Source organism: Saccopteryx bilineata, chromosome 7 (assembly GCF_036850765.1).
Source record: "Saccopteryx bilineata isolate mSacBil1 chromosome 7, mSacBil1_pri_phased_curated, whole genome shotgun sequence".
Classification (NCBI taxonomy): Eukaryota; Metazoa; Chordata; class Mammalia; order Chiroptera; family Emballonuridae; genus Saccopteryx; species Saccopteryx bilineata.
The window spans coordinates 92,258,463-92,277,905 of NC_089496.1; positions in this window are offsets into that span (position 1 = coordinate 92,258,463).

Below are 19,443 nucleotides of genomic sequence, written 5' to 3' on the forward strand. Positions count from 1 at the left end.
AATGGGATGGTTAGAAAATGACATATATCAGGGGTGGGAGAATGGGTGTTGCCAAATGTCTCACCCACTTAAGCTTTCTCATGTTAAGTTTCAAATCAAACTCCTACTCTGTGCAATTGGACAATGCATATTGCAGTTGAAATGTCATTTCTCTCATCTGGGAACATTTCCCTAATCATTCTGTCTGGATCCTCTGGCATCTCAGGTTGAGATGAAGGAATAAAAATATACAGGAGTAATTCACTCCAGGAATCCCAAAACATGATATCCGAGTGATGGGTTGCAAGCATCATTCAGGGACATGTGAATAAGCATGAAGAAAACAGGGGAAAGATACACGCTGGACTGAACCTGGTGTTTTTGAGAGTGCAGAGATGGCAGTGTTGTGGGGTAAGGTGGGCAGCTGGTAGGCACTTTTTGTATACCTGTCTGTCGTTGGCTTGTAGCAATGAGTAAGTATTGGTTTTATAGTTGAAAACAGAGCCTGACCAGATGGTGGTACGGTGGATAGAGCATTGGCCTGGGATGCAGAGGACCAAGGTTCAAAACCCCGAGGTCATTGGCTTAAGCGTGGGCTCATCCAGCTTGAGCGTGGGGTCACTGGCTTGAGCAGAGCATGGCATCATAGACATGACCCCATGGTCACTGGCTTGAGCCCCAAGGCCGCTGGCTTGAAGCCCAAGGTCACTGGCTCAGCTGGAGCCCACTGGTCAAGGCACATATGAGAAAGCAATCAATGAACAACTAAGGGGCCACAATGAAGGATTGATGCTTCTCATCTCTCTCCGTTCCTGTCTCTGTCCCTCTCTGTTTCTCTTGCTAAAAAACAAAAAACACAACAAAAACCAGACCATCTAAGAAAACTTGAAACAAATAAACAAAAAGGGTAAATTAAAGGTAAGGAAGCTCATGAGACTGCTAGGTCTCCAAAATTTTTACATTAGCTTTTCTCAGCTAATTCAGCCAGGCAAACACTGTTCATTGTCTTTCTGAGCAAGCTTGTGCTGGAGATGATGGCAGTGAGGGCACATAAAGATGAATGAAACTTGATTTCTACTTTCAGTTGCTTTGTTTTTTAATACACTTTAAAACTTATCCGACTTATTCTTTTTAATTGATGTGAAATTCTCATAAAAAATCATTCACATTTTAAAGTGAATAAGTCTCTGGTGGTATTTAGTACCTTTACTTTTACAGTATTGTGCAGACACCACCTCTAAAACACTTTAAAACATTTCTAAAACATTTTCTTCCTCCCCAAAATAAAACAGTTATCCCCCCCCCTTACCAATTTCTTTCTCCCCCAATCCCCTGGCAATCACCTTTCTGTTTCTATGGATTTACCTGTTCTGGATACTTCATATAGATGGAATCATATAACATATAATTTTTTTGTGTCTAATCTCTGTCCCTTAGCATAATGTTTTTTGAGGTTCCTCCTGGTTGTAGCAAGTACTTCATTCCTTTCTATGGTTCAATAAGATTTCATTGTATAGATATGCCATAATTTTTAAATCCCTTCATCTGTTTAAAAATATTTGGGGTTTTTCCCTTTGGATTGTGCTCATATGAACATGTTTGTATTTATATTTGGTTCAGTACTTGTTTTAAATTACTTTGGGTATATTCCTACAAGTGGAATTGCTGGTTTACAATTCGAGCTATATTTAACCTTTTGAGGAACCATCAAACTGTTTTCCACAGCAGCTGAATATTTTACATTTCTACCAAAAATGTGTGAGGGTTGTGATTTATCCACATCTTTACCAACACTTGAAATTTTCTTTCCTTTCTTTTTTTTAATAGCCATCCTACTGTGTATAAAGTGGTGTCTTGTTGTGTTTTTTATTTGTATTTCCTTGATGATTAATGACGTTGATCATCCTTTCACGCACTTGTTGGCCATTTGTGTATTTTCTTTAAAGAAATGTCTATTTGTCTGACCAGGCAGTGGCGCAGTGGATAGAGTGTCGGACTGGGACACAGAGGACTCAGGTTCAAAACCCCGAGGTTGCTGGCTTGAGCACGGGCTCACCAGCTTGAGTGTGGGGTCACTGGCTTGAGCAAGGGATTATAGACATGACACCATGATTGCTGGCTTGAGCCTAAAGGTCGCTGACTTGAAGCCCAAGGTTGATGGCTTGAGCCCATGGTCACTGGCTTGAGCAAGGGATCACTTGCTCTACTGTAGCCCCTTGTAGTACATATGAGAAAGGAATCAATGAACAACTAAGATGCTGCAACAAAGAATTGATGCTTCTCATCTCTCTCCCTTCCTGTCTGTTTGTTCCTATCTGTCCCTCTCTCTGTCTCTGTCATAAAAAAAAGAAATGTCTATTCAAGTCCCTTGTTCATTAAAAAATTATTTTTTGTTACAGAGTTCTTGAGTTTTTAAAAAATCTAACCTCCATACTAGTCTGCTATAATATATATAATGATTTGAAATATTTTCTCTCGTTCAGTGGATTGTCTTTTCACTTTCTTGACTATGTCCCTTGTAGTACAAAGGTTTTTAATTTTGATGAAATTCAGTCTACTTTTTTCTTTTGTTGATCATGCTTTTGTAGTCATATCTAAGAATTCATTTTTAATCCAAAGTTATAAAGATTTACCTCTAATTTTTTGCTAAGAGTTTTCTAGTTCTAATTCATATTTAGGTTGTGTTACATCTTGAGGTAATTTTTGTATATGGTGTGAGGTAAGGGCTCAATTCTTTTGCATTTGGATATCTAGTTGTCTCAGTACCATTTATTGAAACACTATTCTTTCCCTTGTTAATGCTCTTGGAACCCTTGTCAAAATCAATTGACCATAGATGTATGGATTTATTTCTGGACTCCCAATTCTATTCCATTGGTCTGTATATTATTCTTATGCTAAGTTTTAAAATTGGGAAATGTGAGTCTGCCAACATTGCTCTTATTTTTTAATATTGTTTTGGCTATTCAGGGCACCTTGAAAATTTCTTATACATTTGAGGATCCATGTTTCCATTTCTTTAAAAAAGGCTGTTAGGATTTTGATGGAGATTGTATTAAATTTATAGATTACTTTTGGTAGTATTGCCATTTTAATAATATTAAGTCTTCCAATCCATGAACATAGGATTCCTTAATATTTAAGTTTTCTTTACTTTCTTTCATCAATGTTTTGTAGTTTTCAGTGTACAGTCTTTTATTTCCTTCTTAAATTTATTTCTGAGTGTTTTTTAATGATGCTATTGAAGATGGAATTGTTTTGTTTGGCTCCTGTTCCTCACATGGGGCACCACTTGTCATAGAGACAGTGACTACTCAGAGACCACATGGAGTGCACCAAGGGACCTAGGGAACACTACCTCACAATCCTCTATACAGGTTTCATGAGATGGCCCTTATGGGTATTTACTGATACACAACATAGAAGCAGGGACATGAATGAGGAAGTCAGGAAACAGAGAAGGAAATGAGAAAATCAGAAAGAGAAACTTTAGATCAGATAAAAGGGCAATGGAGTAGCTCAAAAGTCCCCACTTACTGATTAATCAGAATTGCTAATTCTGTCCCTGTTGTGCTGCATTTAGCACAGTACTACCTTCAGTACTTTTTTGTTAGTAAAGCCACTATGGCTTTTGCCTCAGGGCACTGAACTCTGTCCCTGTTCAGTGTTCCCATTCAGGGCCTCTACAGAATTGTTCTTTTAATTTTGTTTTTACATTGTTCATTGATGCGTAAAATAGATTTTTTTACATGCTGATCTTATACCTTGATATTTGTTGACTTGGTTTATTAGCTGTAGGGTTTTGTGTTTGTGTGTATTCTTTGGGTTTTTCTAACTGTAAGATCATGTCTTCTGTGACTAAGCTAGGTTGACATCTTCCTTTCTAGTTTGGATACTTTTTATTGCCTAACTGTTGTGAATAGAACTTCCAGTACAATGTTGAATAGTAGTTGTGGAAGAAAGCATTGTTATACTATTTCTGATATCAGGGGTAAAGATTTTAATAATTCATCAATGAATATGATGTTAGCTGTGAGTTTCTCATAAATGTCTTGTCATGTTCAAGAACTTTTCTTCTAGTCCTAGTTTTCTGTGAGTGTTTTATTTTTATTATGAAAGATTGTTGGATTTTGTCAAAAGCCTTTATCAATTGAGAGGATTACAGGTATTTTTTTCCTTTCATTCTATTAATGTGTATTACATTAATTGATGTTCTTATCTTGAATTACTTTTACATTTTTAGGATAAATCCCATTTGGTATGTAATCATTTTAATATGCTGTTTGATTTAGTTTGAAGTATTTTGTTGAGTATTTTTGCATCTACATTCATAATGGTTATTTGTTGGTAGGTCTCTTGTGATGTCTTTTTTCTGGCTTTGATATAAGAATAACGTTGACCTCACAGAATGAATTAGGAAGTGTTTGCTCATCCTCTATTTTCTTGAAGTATTTAAGAAGGATTGCCATTAATTCTTTAAATGTTTGCTAGAATGGGCTGGTGAAGCCATCTGATCCTGGATTTTTCTTTTTTAGAGGTTTTAAATTAATTTTTGTATCACTGATTCAATCTTTTTACTTGTTATAGGTCTATTTAGATTATCTATTTCTTCTCAACTCTGTTTTGGTAATTTATATGTTTCTAGGAATTTATCCATTTCATCAAGGTTATCTAACTTGTTGGCATACAATTGTTCATAGTATTTTCTTCTAATCCCTTTCATTTTCTATATGTTCTGTAGTATTTCCCCACTTTTATTTCTGATTTTAGTTATGTGTGTATTCTTTCTTTTTCTTTTTTTAAGTCAGTACAGCTAAAGTTTTGTTAATTTTATTTTTTTAAAAAAAAGCTAACTTCTGTATTTATTAATGAAAAAATTATTTCATTTATCTCAACTTTAATCTTTATTGCTTATACTTTTCTTAAATGTTTGCTAGAATGGGCTGGTGAAGCCATCTGATCCTGGATTTTTCTTTTTTAGAGGTTTTAAATTAGCTTTGAGTTTAGTTTGCTCTTGTTTCTTTAGTTGTTTAATGTGCTAAGTAAGGTTATGTTACAGGATTTATTTATTTTTTTAGCATGTGTATGAGAGTGGGGGTGGGGAGACAGACAGGGACAGACAGACAGGAAAGGAGAGAGATGAGAAGCATGAACTCGTAGTTTGACACCTTAGTTGTTCATGGATCGCTTTTTCATATATCGTTTGACTAGGGGGCTCCAGCTGAGCCAGGGACACCTTGCTCAAGCTGGCAACCTTGGACTTCAAGCCAGTGTCCTTTGGGTTCAGGCCAGTGACCATGGGGTCATGTCTATGATCCCACACTCAAGCTGGTGAGCTTGCAATGAAGCTGGATGAGCCTATGTCCAAGTTGATGTCCTTAGGGTTTTGAACCTGGGTCCTCAATGTCGCAGGTCCATGCTCTATTAACTGCACCACCACCTGGAAAGGCTGAGATCCTTTTTTTTTTTTTTACATAGGCAGAGATAGACAGGGACAGACAGACAGGAATGGAGAGAGAGATGAAAATCATCAATCATTAGTTTTTCATTACGCGTTGCGACTTCTTAGTTGTTCATTGATTGCTTTCTCATATGTGCCTTGACCACGGGCCTTCAGCAGACCGAGTAACCCCTTGCTGGAGCCAGCGACCTTGGGTCCAAATTGGTGAGCCTTTTGCTCAAGCCAGATGAGCCCGCGCTCAAGCTGGTGACCTCGGGGTCTCTAGCCTGGGTCCTTCCGCATCCCAGTCTGACGCTCTATCCACTGCGCCACCACCTGGTCAGGCGAGATCCTTTTTAATGTAAGCATTTATGGCTATGAATTACCCTCTGAGCACTGTTTTGACAGCATCTTATAAATTTTGGTAATCTGTCTCTAAGTATTTTCTAATTTTCCTTGTTATGTCTTTTTTGAACTATTGGTTAAAAATGTTTAATTTCCACATATTTGTGAAATTTCCAAATTTATTTTTGTTATTGATTTTTAGTTTTATTTCATTGTGGTTAGAAAATATACTTTGTATGATTTGAATCTTTTAAAATATATAAAGATTTATGTTATGACCTCATATATGTGGTTTATCTTTGAGAATTTTTCATGTGTGTTTGAGAATAATATGTATCCCGCTTGTTGGGTGGAGCATTCTGTACATGTCTGTAAGGTCTAGCTCTTCATATTTTTGTTCCAGTCTTCTATTGCTTTATTTCTAGATTTTATCTATTACTGAAAATGTTTTTTATTTTGAAGTGTCCAACTATTATTGTAGAACAACTTTTTTCTTCAGTTCTCAATATTTGTATCATGTGTTTTGGGGCTATGTTGTTTGGCATATATATGTTTATTGTTATGTATTCTGAATGAATTGACTTATTAATAAAAATGTGCTTTTTTGTCTCTTGTAACAGATTTTTACTTAAATTCTATTTTGTTTGATATTAGTATAGGCTCTCCAACTCTCTTTGGTTACTATGTGGATAAAATATTATTTCCCATTTTTTCACTTTCAAACTATGTGTCTTTGGATCTAAAGTGAGTCTCTTGTAGATAGCATATGGATTATTTTTCCCTTAATCAGTTTGGTCCATCTCTGTTTTTTGAGTAGAGAGTTTAATCCATTTACATTAAAGTAATTACTTATAAGAAAGAACGTACTTCTAAGGAAGGATTTTTGTCATTTTGCCAGTTTTTTTCTATACATCTTGTACCTTTATTTTTCCTAATTTCCTCACTACTGCCTTTTTGTGTGTTTGATTGATTCTTTGTATTGTAATATTTTTATTTTCTTCCCATTTCTTTTTGTGTACAGTTTAAAGATATTTTCTTAGTGAATCCATGGGGATTATAATCAACATCCTACATTTATAACAAAATAGTTAGAATTTATATTAACTTTAGTTTTAGTAGCATACAAAAATCTCTACTCCTGTCTAGCTCCATCTTCCCTTATGTTGCTATTGTCACAAATAACATTTTAAAGTTTGTTGGTTAAATGTACCCATAGCATTTTGATCCTATGGGCCTCAGGTGGGCAAGGATGTATGAGCCTTAGGATCTTCCTAGTTCTGAGACCCCTGTGCTACCATAGATTACTCCCAGTGTTCAGTGAAGGCAATGTACACTCTATGAGAAAGAGGATGAGGTGACTATGTCTACCCTTCTCTACCCTGCTATCCCAAGGGCAGTTTTTTTGAGGTGTGCACCTCACCTTGTATGCGCATCAGGTTTAAAAAGGAAAAGAATGGCCATTATCTGTACATTGTGCCATGGATAGTAAGAATGCAGTTCTTCACTTCAGTAGCACAGCCCATGGTGGCTTTCAAATGTGCATGGTATTTGTATCCTTTTCCTTGGATGGTGACCACAGCCTGAGCACATCTTCCGTGGTTCTGGTGTGGTATTGGCTGAAGGGCAGCAAGGTGCCCTCCATCTACCAGTAGAATAAGCATCCATCCATAATTATAACCAACCCTTTGCTAATGTCTCAGGAAGAAACACCTCTTTATAGCTGGTCATGAACCTTTAATATATTACCCTTAAATCATTTAAAATGGGACTAGCCTGAGCAGCAGTGAATTTACCAATGCATTTGGGAGCAATCTCGGCAGGCCCAGCAAAATGGCTGAGATGGTCTAATAGATCTTGCTTCATCTCCAAAGTCTATCACCCTGCCTTTCCTCCTCATTAAACCAAAGCTCTCCACTCATAGGAAATAAAACCACTGCCTGATATTTATATATCTTCAGAGAGTAGTATAATTCAGAATCCAGGGAGAATGCTTTAAAACTATTTATTGAAAAAGGAGACTGTTTCTTGCATGAAAAAATCTTATTGGAAAAGTTACCTTATTTCTTCTACTGTGCTTGGAAAATCTAGATCATTTGTAAAGCAAAGGGCAAAACAGAAATTGATTTTTGTTGGCACGAGGTTGGTATTTTGTACTTGGATTAGTAGCTTGAAGCTGGTGAGTCATGTGATGTTTCTGGTGTTTGGGAGGGGGGTATTTAGGCTGAGATCATAATGGCTATTATTATGATTTGACCTTCACTTTGAGCAGAATATTGCAGGAAGTCTTATGTCACCCCAAGTCTTCAGCTATTTGCAACCTTATGGTATTTTAAAAATTGATCTCTTGCATTATTGCAGGCCCCTCATGGTATCATTTCTAGACTTTAAAATTCTGAGTGATTTACAACATCCATAGTCTATACTCTTGTTCTAGCATTCTTGTTCCTCCAAGACCTGGCAAGATCTGACTTCATTTCCAGCTCCATCTCTTTCCTGCCTCCACAGTGTGAACCCTCTGCTTCCGTCAGCCACTTGCCTGAGCTTCTCCTGACCACGTCCCATCTCCATGTCATGGGTACTTCTTATCAGTCACCTCTCCCTCTTATCATTTACCACAGAAGCAATGTCATGTTCATTCATGCAATGATTTGATTCTGACATGTCTCCCACTAGGTTCTAAATTCCATGTGTTTAGAGGCCATGTCTATTTTTGTGTCTGTTTTATGGACACTTAGTAAGCACTTTACTGAACAAATAACACCTATCTTTTTCTTCTCCAAATTAGTTCTTACAATGCAGAAACCATCTGTTCATCTTTGTCCCCCTGTTCCCCAGGGTGGTTGCCGTGTAGAAGCCATCACTGGGTTCTGTGGTCACTTAGGATGTGGTCATCTGGGGAAACATGAAAGAACCATAGGAAAGAGAGTTGGGAAAAGATGTTTGGTGGATCTTTGGTTTACATGGATGGAAGGGGGAGGAAAGCCAGAGAGGTTGAAGAAGAATCAGGAGAAAGGTTTAGAAGCTAAGGAAAGAGTTTCAAAAAAGATATGGAGCCTGACTAGGCGGTGGTGTAGTGGATAGAGCATCGATTTGGGACTCTGAGGACCCAGGTTTGAAACCCTGAGGTTTCCAGCTTGAGCGTGGGATCATAGATATGACCCCAATGTTACTGGCTTGAGCCCACAGTTTGCTGGCTTGAAGCCCATGGTCGCTGGCTTGAGCAAGGAGTCACTGGTTTAGCTGGAACCCCCTAGTCAAGCCATATATGAGAAGTAATCAATGAACAACTAAGGTGCCACCAGTTGATGCCTCTCATCTCTCTCCTTTCCTGTTCATCTCTCTCACAAAAAAAAAAAAAAAGACATGGAAGTCATCAGTGGTAAATGACACAGAAATGTCAAGCTGGATGAGAAATGAGGAAAGGCTTCTGGAAGGTAGTCCGATGGCATGTCGGTGAAGCCAGGGAGGAAGAGGGAAGAGCTGGGCTGGTCACCGAGGCGAAGAAGAGAATAAATGGTGGGGAAGTGTAGAAATGGCTGTAGACAGGGGTTGTTAGTCTCGGCACTGCTGGCATTTTGGACTGGATCATTATTAGTTGTGGAGGGCTGTCCTAGGCATGGCAGTATATTCAGCAGTGTCCCTGGCCTCTACTCATTAAGTGTCAGTGGCAACCCTGTCCCCCACCTCCAGTTGTGACTACCCAAACTGTCTTCAGACATTACTAAATGTTCCCTGAGAGCAAAGCCATCTCTGGTTGAGAACCACTGCTCTGCACCAGCATTTCCCAAACCTGAGATGCTCCTGGAAAAAACAAAAGACTGTGTGGTCCAGTATGGGTGGACAGTACTGAGTGAAGGAGGTCCCTTTGCTGCAGGAATGCTCAGAGCCTTCAGATGCCAGGACGCGCGGTAGCTCTTGTACCCTGAAAGACCAGCGCGGAGGAAGAATTTCCTGGACCAATTCAAAGCGCAGTATTACACTGCCTGGAGGGAGCGTTCCAGGTGAGCACACTTGGGGAGACACTGCTGCAGACTGGTTTTATAAGAAGTGATGTGACTTGCCCACTCTCGTCCAGGTAGTAAGAGCTGGAGGTAGGAGAGGAACCTAGAAGTGTCCTTAATCCTTAATCCCGCCCCTTCCTCTCTGTCACTCACTGCAGACTCATAACCCCTCCCCTCGCCCTCCAGCCAGCTCCTTGCCTTCCCTTCTCACTGTGCACTGTCTGATTTGAAACACACACCAATTCCGGAATTATTCTCTTTGTCTCTTTTCAAGAGACTGGCGTGCCTCGGTTTCCCCACAGGCCAAATTACATTCAGGTTTGCTGTGTCCTCCAGCCCACTGGGAACATTGCCTAACCAAGGCTGGCTGGACTTAGGAGTGGACACGACCTGGAGCTTGTGGGCAGGGAGCTGGTTTAGGCTGCGTCCGGACCTGCTTCCCTGCGGGGAGGCTGGACACAGGGCACTGAGGGGGAGCTTGGAGACGGGGGTCGTGGCACAGTCCATGGAACCCCACTGTTCAGCTAGCCGCCAAACCATTTTTTTGAAAGCGTTCTCTATGTAAGTCTCTGTAATTGCCTTTCAATTCCCTCTTCCATCAAAGAAGGGGATTCGTTTAAGAAATCCCTGTGACTTCTTCCAACATCACTTTCTGTTTCCTTTCTTCACTCTTCAAGGAACAGGAAATATCTCATCAAGGCACTGATGGTTAAGATCAAGTGCTTACAATGAGTAATAAAGTTCTGAGCAAGAATTCTGCTAGCAGAAGAGACTATCCCTGGTTTCTCTGTCTCATGAGTTAGCTTTTAAATGGAAGATTGTTCATTTGCTATGGGGGAATTTTATTACCAATACTTACTGAGTGTTATCTCTGTGGCAAGAGCTTTTTGAGGAAGGAAGAGAAGTGGGTGAGGATGAGGGTGAGGCAGAGGAAAGTCAAGGCTTTTTAAAAACTTAGGCTATTTTTGCCTGACCTGTGGTGGCGCAGTGGATTAAGCGTCGACCTGGAAATGCTGAGGTCGCCGGTTCGAAACCCTGGGCTTGCCTGGTCAAGGCACATATGGGAGTTGATGCTTCCAGTTCCTCCCCCCCTTCTCTCTCTCTCCTTGCTCTCTCTCTCTATCTCTCTCTCTCTCTCCTCTCTAAAAAAAATGAATAAATAAATAAAAAAAATTAAAAACAAACAAACAAAAAAAACTTAGGCTATTTTGCTGCCATTGCAAGGGGTGAGCTCTCTGGAAACTAACATGAAAGACTGCAACTTATCTTCTACCATGGACAAAACTTCCCTGGAAAGCCTCTGCCTGGTGTCGGGTGCCCCAGGGCGCAGGCTCAGAGCACCTGCCTGGGTCTAGCTGGTGTAACAAGATCAATGCCAACCTGTCTTTTCTGCCTTTGAGCCGGCCCCTCTTGTTCTCCGACCTGCTAGTGAGAGCTGCCTGTGGCAAGCCCCGAAACACAGCCTTCCCCATGCTTCCATCACACACGAAGGGCCGGACTCGCTCTGCTCCTGCCCATCAGCGATGGACAATAGGCATCTGTGCCCAGGGTGGGATTTCTGACCTCAGTTTGGGGCTTGTTGATGAGCTAATGACCTCTGTTCTCACCGAGAGCCAATGGGACACGGTCAGACCGCTGTTTGAACATGGTATAGTGATGAATTGTGCTCGTGTTTATTCTGTGGTTTCAAAGGTGGCCGGCCGTCTAGTGTCTGAGAGCACGGAGACATGAAATGAACCGATGGTGTGTTGGAGACGAGGAGAGATGAGCACAGCCATAATTTGCTCCCTACTAGACAGACGCTATTGCATTTTATATGGCTCAGGTGCATAGCTTGCAAAGACTCCTCAAGTGTAGGTGAGATTTGGAACGTCTCAACTAGGCTCCAATTGCAGGAAGCAGTGTCTTATACTAATGACATTTTTGTGAGAAGATGGTTCCCTTTTCCTTACCAGATTGTCTCCTAAATGAGTTGAAGCCCCCAGAGGCCTTAAATTAAAAGCAAGAAATTATAACACAGTAGATGGAAATTAGGTTCACGTGCTGCATTTGAACTATGAGTGGCTGTTGGAAGCCTCATTTAAAATGAGTGGTGGGTTCCCTATGCAGCATCCCCTTGAATGGCTGGTTATTTGCAACAAAAACCCAGTTTCCACCCACTTAGTGCCGTAAAAGGGAGACCTCCGCCTCCCTTCACCATGGCCACGGCTCACTCCGCAGCCCACCTGGGCTGTCAGGACCACAGTCGAGTCTGTGCTAACACCATTACACCTGCTAGAACCTGCTCTTGAATTGCTGTCCCTGCCCAACCTGGATGAGGCGATCAAGCTTGGGGTCCCCTACTCCTCTTAGTCATCAACAGAGAGCTCCCCATGGAAGAATGAAAATGGTAACTCTTGACTAGCCCTGGTGTCAGAGATCCTGTCCTTCTTCCTGTCCCGGGTCTAAGGGTGCTTGGAAGACAACATCAAAGCCTGCTTTTGCTTCATTCATAATTGATGAGTGTGAGCTCTCAGGGCCAAGGCCAGCTCATTTACAGCAGCGGTCCTTATCCCTGGATACATGTCAGAACAGGCTGGGAACATTGGGAAAATGCTGGTGCCTAGGCCCCAACCCCTAGAGATTAATTGGTCTGGGATGGGGCCCAGGTATGGTGCCTGTGTGTGCGTGTACAGGTGTATAAGTTTCTAAGTTTATTCTAATGTTCAGCCACAGTTAAGAAATGGTTTGGAGAAAATAGTTATCCATTTTCACTGTTAGAAATAGGCAGATTTTCTTTAATCAGACTAAGACACTGTGATGGGCAGAGAATGCAAAATTAGCTATGCAGAGAGGGATTTAAAGACTCCAGGTGTTCATGACAAAATTAGCATGTACCTGTTTCACTATACTCAAAATAAGAGATAAAAAAGGTGCTGAGGCTTACAGGGGACAAACACAGGGTCCTCAGGGGTGTGGGTGGGATGAGGCCATAAGCAGCTTCAGAACTGGGGGCTGTAGATGTTGCAAATATTTCCTCAAAATCAAATTAATTAATTAATTAATTAATTCATTCATTCATTCATTCATTCATTCATTCATTCATTCATATATATACTGCATACTTATCAAGTACCTGTTTGGTATCAAACATTTTAATAGGCTCTGGGGTATGCAGATGGGAGCGTAAGATAGAAACCCTAAAAGGGTTGGAAACACAAGAGGTGAGGGGTAGTTTTTTTAATCATAGGTACCTGGCTTTCACCTGGCTCCTACTGCTTTACAAATTCCAGAACACAGCGTCTGTCCTCGCCTCTCCCCAGAGGCGATGAGACCGCTTACAAAGTCTTTTCCCTGACACCTTCTCCAGCACATTTTTGTATGTCAACGAGTGGCAAATGGGCACCTCCTTGTCAGGCACACATGATCTCAGATACATCCTCATTCTTTTATACATCCTCATTCTTATCCTGCCTGACTCATTTGGTGACGAGAGAAAGTTCGGGTGAATAAGCAAGGGTTCAGGGGAAGCAGGAGCATTTTAGAATTTATGAAGACTGAGTACCAGGAAGAAAAGTATTTTTTTAAGCAACAAAGAAGACAACTGATTTCCTGGTAGCTTTCCAACACTCATGCTATTTATTATATTGACTTTACTAAACAGGGATCTGAGACTTAAAGAAGTTGACTGGTAAACATTTTAATCTGGCTTCTCCTGGGGGTAGGGAACATGTATTTCTAGAATTCACACCTGGAAGTACTTCCTTCCCCAGCTTCAGGGTCCCCTGTGTGGAGTCCCCAGAGCATCCTTCTCCATCTCTAAACTGCATGAAAATCTAGCATTCCTCTGGGCACTTCTCAGCCGGCTAACTAGATGTGACCACAAGGGGGCACCAAAGAGTTTCCGTTCCTCCCACGGGTGGACTTCTCTGCGTTCTACTGTGTAGCAAATGGGTACACAGTTTAAAGAAAATTGTGCGAATTTAGAAGAAGGGATGATGTTGGATGGCAAAGCAGAGGCGATGTCCCTGGTTTTGACTTTGATTGGAGAGGTAGGGAAATACTACTTGGGTTAGGTACGAATCTGATCTCTATTAAACCACTGTGAGGTGCCCTAAATGAATGTCTTAATTTTTCTGTAAGTAGCAGCAAAGCAGATGGAGACTGATATATACAAAGTCGGTATTTGTTCAGTCAGTCTTTCACTGAGCGTGTGAAGGTAGGCTGAGTAGTGGGATCATGCGGAGAATGGAAGGGATCTGGATTTTATTCCAAGCACTGTGGAGTCACCGGAACCAGAGTGGAGTGACGGTTTACATTTGGTGGAACCAACAGGAACAAATGCATCAGGGAGGCGGCGGCAGAGTCCAGGGGCAATAGGGTGGCATTGATGAAGGCGGAGAGAAGCAAATGAACTTGGGAAAGCTGTTGGAGTTAGGCATGGGGTTAGGCATGCTTCTCTTCAGAAGCAAAAATTCTGAAGATGGGGTGGGGGTTTTCTGGTATCGGTTGGTGAGGATGTCATCAAACCAGCTTCCGTCAACGAGGAGGATGCATTCAAGGACTGCCCTGGCTGGGCTGTCGTCTGTGTCCTCCACCTCATCCTCTTCCCTGTTGCTCTCCACTTCCGAGGAAGCCTGCTGGCCACCTTTCCTTGTGGGGTAAGAGGTAAGATCAGGGTTCCTGGTGGGGCGGGGGGCTGGGCCTTGAATGGCCCTCTGAGCGATTAGCTAGATTGATCAGCCGTGCAGGTGGTGCTGGCCCAAGGCCAGCTTGCTAGCAGTGGGGCACTGACCACCGGCCCATCTCACTTCCTCTCCTGGGGTTGCCGTGGGGACACTCGGTTGTGTTGTTCCTTTGCCTTATGTTAAATTTGCTGAGGGGCTGTTGGGAAAGAACTTCTACTTCTGTTTATCCTGAGAACACTTGTAGGGTATACAATATGAGCAAGCGGCAAAACTTGGGGAAGTGGAGTTCAGGGTACAGCTGCGTGCAGGGAGGAGGGGCTGGGTTAGAGGTTCTGGGGTGGAAAGCAGAGCCAGCCAGCACCCCCTAAAGAGGTAAAAAGGCTGGTGTGTACTCTTCAGGCACCGGAGAGGGCTGTCTCCTCTCTCCTTTTATGGTCACCTTGATGCGGGCTGACTCTTGCCCACTTCAGCGGGACAGAGTTGGAGAATGGAGACAAGCAGAGGGACAAGGAGGCCCTGGGGACTCCAACTAGCCCTGCGGCAAACCCATCCAGATGTCTGCTGCTCCCCAAATAACGGGAGCGCACACGTCGCCACAATAGGCGTTTTTCAGAGGAAGGTCATCTTGGTAACAGCTAGCTAGGGCCCCTTGTATACCAGAGAGGGCACAAGGTAAGTATTTGGGGGGGGGGGGGTGAGTGTGTTGGAGAGAGGAGCTGTCAGGGCAAGTGAACATTATGTGATATGAACTGTGTTTTTTCGGCAGCTTTCTCCAAGCTCAGTACAAAGATCACTCCTGGGTCTGGGATTTTTGGTAGCCTCTCCCCAGTGCCATTTATATGCACTGAGTTCCTTCTAATCACTGTCACGTAGGGAAGGGAAAGGTGGACACAGAGCAAGAGAGCTGAAGGTGGGACGCCTGCCGTAAAGACCCGGATGCCATCCCGACCATTGGACACAGAGCAGGGGGCAGAGGGAGACAGGCTAGCATGTCAGGTGGCCTTCTTTATTTAAAGAATGTGAGAGAAGGAGTCAGGAGTGTTTGCCTGAGTGTAACTCTCAGACATGTAGGAGTTATCCTTTTGGAACTTGGCAACTTGCCTCTCTTGGTTATTTATTATTTGTATGAAAGTATAATTTACAGACCATAAAATTTACCCACTGTGCATGTACGATGGTGTCAATGTAAGAAACTTCCAAAACTGCAATTTTTTTTAGCAAGAGAGAGTTAGAGAGAGAGAAGATGAAGAAGGAGGAGGAGGAGGAGGTGAAGGAGGAGGAGGAGGAGGAGGAGGAGGAGGAGGATAGACAGGGACAGACAGACAGAAAGGGAGAGAGATGAGAAACACCAATTCTTTTCTTCATTGTGGTATCTTAGTTGTTCATTGATTGTGGGGGAGGGCTCCAGCAGAGCGAGTGACCCCTCGCTCAAGCCAGTGACCATAAATAAGGTCATTTCTATGATCCGACACTCAAGACGGCAGCCCTATGCTCAAGCTGGTGAGCCGGTGCTCAAGCCAGCGACCCCGGGGTTTCCATCCTGGGTCCTCCGCCTCCCAGGCTGACATTCTATCCACTCCGTCACCACCTGGTCAGGCTGTAAATTTTTTTTTTTTTAGTTTATTTGAGCCATACTGTTGACAATTTCCAGGAAGCAAAGTCTAAGCGGATTGAGAAAATGCTCTGGAAAATGGCGGTCTTACCACTTATTTTATACATTAGAATCAGAGGGGAAGGCGTAAGGGGGTTACTTGAAATTGACTGGATTGGTGATCGATTAGGGAGGCGGGAGAAAGCAAGGGGAAGATCTCTGGGATTGGATAAAAAGTAAAAATGTATATACTGAAACTTCTTTTACATAGGCTGGAATAAAATAGTTAATAATTAATATGATAATAAGAACAATGAGGGGGTTTGTTGGTTCCTGTTCCGGCAGGATGCCTGCCCTGAGTGGACGCAGGAAAAGAAGGGACCCTTCCATTTCACAGGCATGTTATCAGGTACATTATTGTAGATGCAAAAGAAAACAGACAGGCTTAAGTAAGCACTGACCTTTGTTTAGAGAAAAATACCTCCCTAGGACATGACTACCCACCATGAACTGCTTTTAGTTATAAAGTCTTCATTTCAGACCTTTCTGTGTGGTTACTTCAGCTCTCTGAGTGCAGGACTCACCTGAGCTTGTCAGGTTTAGTCTGTGGCCCGTCTTCCCTCCCTCCCTCCCTCCTTTCCTCCCTCCTTCCTTCCCTCTTTCCTTTTCCTTCCTTCCTTCCTTCCTTCCTTCCTTCCTTCCTTCCTTCCTTCCTTCCTTCCTTCCTTCCTTCTTTCTCCCTCCCTCCCTCCCTCCCTTCCTTCTTCCTCCCTCCCTCCCTCCCTCCCTCCCTTCCTTCTTCCTCCCTCCCTCCCTCCCTCCCTCCCTCCCTCCCTCCCTCCATCCTTTCCTCCCTCCTTCCTTTCCTTCTTCCTCCCTCCCTCCCTCCCTTCCTCTCTTCCTCTCTCTTTTTCTTTCTTTTCATCCAAAATGGATTGTTTTAGTAAATGCAGACCTGTCCAACCATCACTGCCGTCCTATTTTAGAACACCACTTGTTTTTATTAGCCTGTTTCTCTAAATGATGACCTTGAAGTGGGGTACAAGGTGTGGGTGGAGGATGCACAGCCAGTCTTGGAAGGACAGGACACTTAAGAAATGGAGACAGTGGAGTTCAGCCGGACAGGAAGTTTCCTTTGGGAAAGTGTAGGGCCTGTGGCCATGGCCATGCAGATTCACACTGAATTTGGGCAGACGGTAAAGGAACTGTGGACCGGAGGATGGTGGGCCATTATGATTACTAGAACTTCCCAACGGTGGACGGGCAAGCAGGAAGCCAGCAGGGCAAAACTGCTTCTCCCTCTCTCTCAGGACTCATAAGCCAAAACAGATGGGGAGAAAAAAACCTCTTTTCCAGCAAACAAAACCCCTTCTCCAGCAAACAATAGCCCCTCCCAAGCAGGCAAGCAAGCCTCAATTTATAATCTGCCGCCCTGAGGGCGAGCACCTGCAGCCTTACCTACCTGGTCTATACACACACAGATGCTGGCCTGTGCTCATGCACCAATCAGGCAAAGTGCAAGTGAGCAAGCCAAACCCACGTGTAACACACTTGTTAGCCCAACAGATGGAATGATGACAAGAACCAACAGTTCTTACTGTGTATTACCATGAGCCAGGGGCCAGGCTAACCTCATCCCATGAAAGGCCACATTTGCTTATAACAGTAACCCAATGAGATAGGCAGTCTTATTATTCCCATTTACAGATGGAGAAACAAGCTTATAAAGGTTGAGTCACTTGTAAAAGGTCTCACTGCTAGGAGGTGGCTGAGCTGGGATTTGAACCCATACCTCTCTGCCTACTGAGTTTGCAGGCTCAAACCATTACACCAGCAGGCGTTTGAAGACTTTGTTTAGATTATGGACTGCACTGAAGATAACTTCAAGTGTAACAGATCCTGACGGTACACTCTATGCTTTTCATTTTGTGACTGGTAACCATATTGAGTTTATTATTAATAAAATGGAAACCCAAATCCCCAACCCGGATTGACTAATTCTTACCCACTCCTGTGCTCCCTGTCACTTTGGCATTGGCTCCACCTGGAGAAATGAGCACACCACTTTGTTCTCTAAGGATCCTGCTTGGACCCTGCTCGGACTCTCAGACAATGGCATCAAATGTCCGGTGTCCGGTGCCTCCTCCTTTGTGCGGAAACAAAGGAACCTGAAAATCCACTGACATTTCAAAAACAGCCCACCTGCCACAGAAGCAGTAGTGTTTGAGGATGCCACTGTATATATGTTTTTCCCTTTCAAAACCCATTTTTAGACGGTGGGCCTGAAAACCAGGTGCCACTATTTTCTGATGGAATGCCAGGGGTTAGAGACAGAACGCTACACACCACTTAACATGTGAAATGTGATTTATCTTTCCGGGCATATAGGAAACGAAAGAAAGAAAAACCTAACTACAAGCCTTCTGTTGAGTTTTGAAATGTAAATGTTTGCTAATACTTCACCTAAGACAGCTTCACTTGGGCTGAGAACTACGTGTAAAGAAATGTTACGATGCATCATTTGCTGAGGGCAAAGAGTCATCAGCTTGTGATATTAATGCCCTTTAAAAAATAATTTGTCGGCATGAAATCAGAGCGTGCCGTGTGCAAAGGACCGGCTCTGGTCAGTTTCCTCATTGCTCTCCTGAGTTATAATTGCATTTAAATCTTGCCAGAAAAATGAAAGGATACTTTTTTTTTCTTCTCTTTTTTTCTGCCGGAAGAGAAAGAAGGGGTTAACTCTAATTTCATCTGGTGCGAAGGGACTCCACCCCGCAGGCACAAGCTGGGCCTGGAAGGTCACAGGTTGCTACTCTGGGCTGCTCTCATCCTCCGCCCTGGCTCCCAGCAGGGCTTGTGGGGCCAACGCTGGGAAGAGACAAAGGCGCAGGCCACCTGTGAGAGTGCCCACAACAGACTGGTTAGCTTTACTAAGGCCACTTTGGCTGCAAGTGACAGAAACCGTCTGCAAGCTGGCTTAAGCAATAAAACGGGAAATGTTGAAGGACAGAGGCCTGGTTCATGGAGCGCAGGGACAGGGGCGGAGCGGAGCTTTCTTCTTCTCAGAGGGACCTCAGCTGGGGCCCCTGGGTGTGTCCAGGGTGAGCCGAGGCCGCTGACCGCTCCTGGAACGGGGCTCTCTGCGGAGTGGGATGAGATGTGGGTGGGTAGAGGGCCCATGAAGAGGTAGGTAGCTCTGACCTTCACTCCCTGCCTTCTCTGGGGCCACCCAGTTTTCTCCTGTGGTGTCTGGCGGAAGGTGCCCTCTTCACGTTGATTCTGTTGTGAAGAAAGAAATGACGATGAGTGGACTAGGTGCGATCTCGGCGGCCTCAGCTCTGAGGAGTCTGCCTCCTGGAGAGTGTGGAAAGCCTTACCAATGAGATGATTTTCACAGCAGGCACCTGCCACACATAAAGT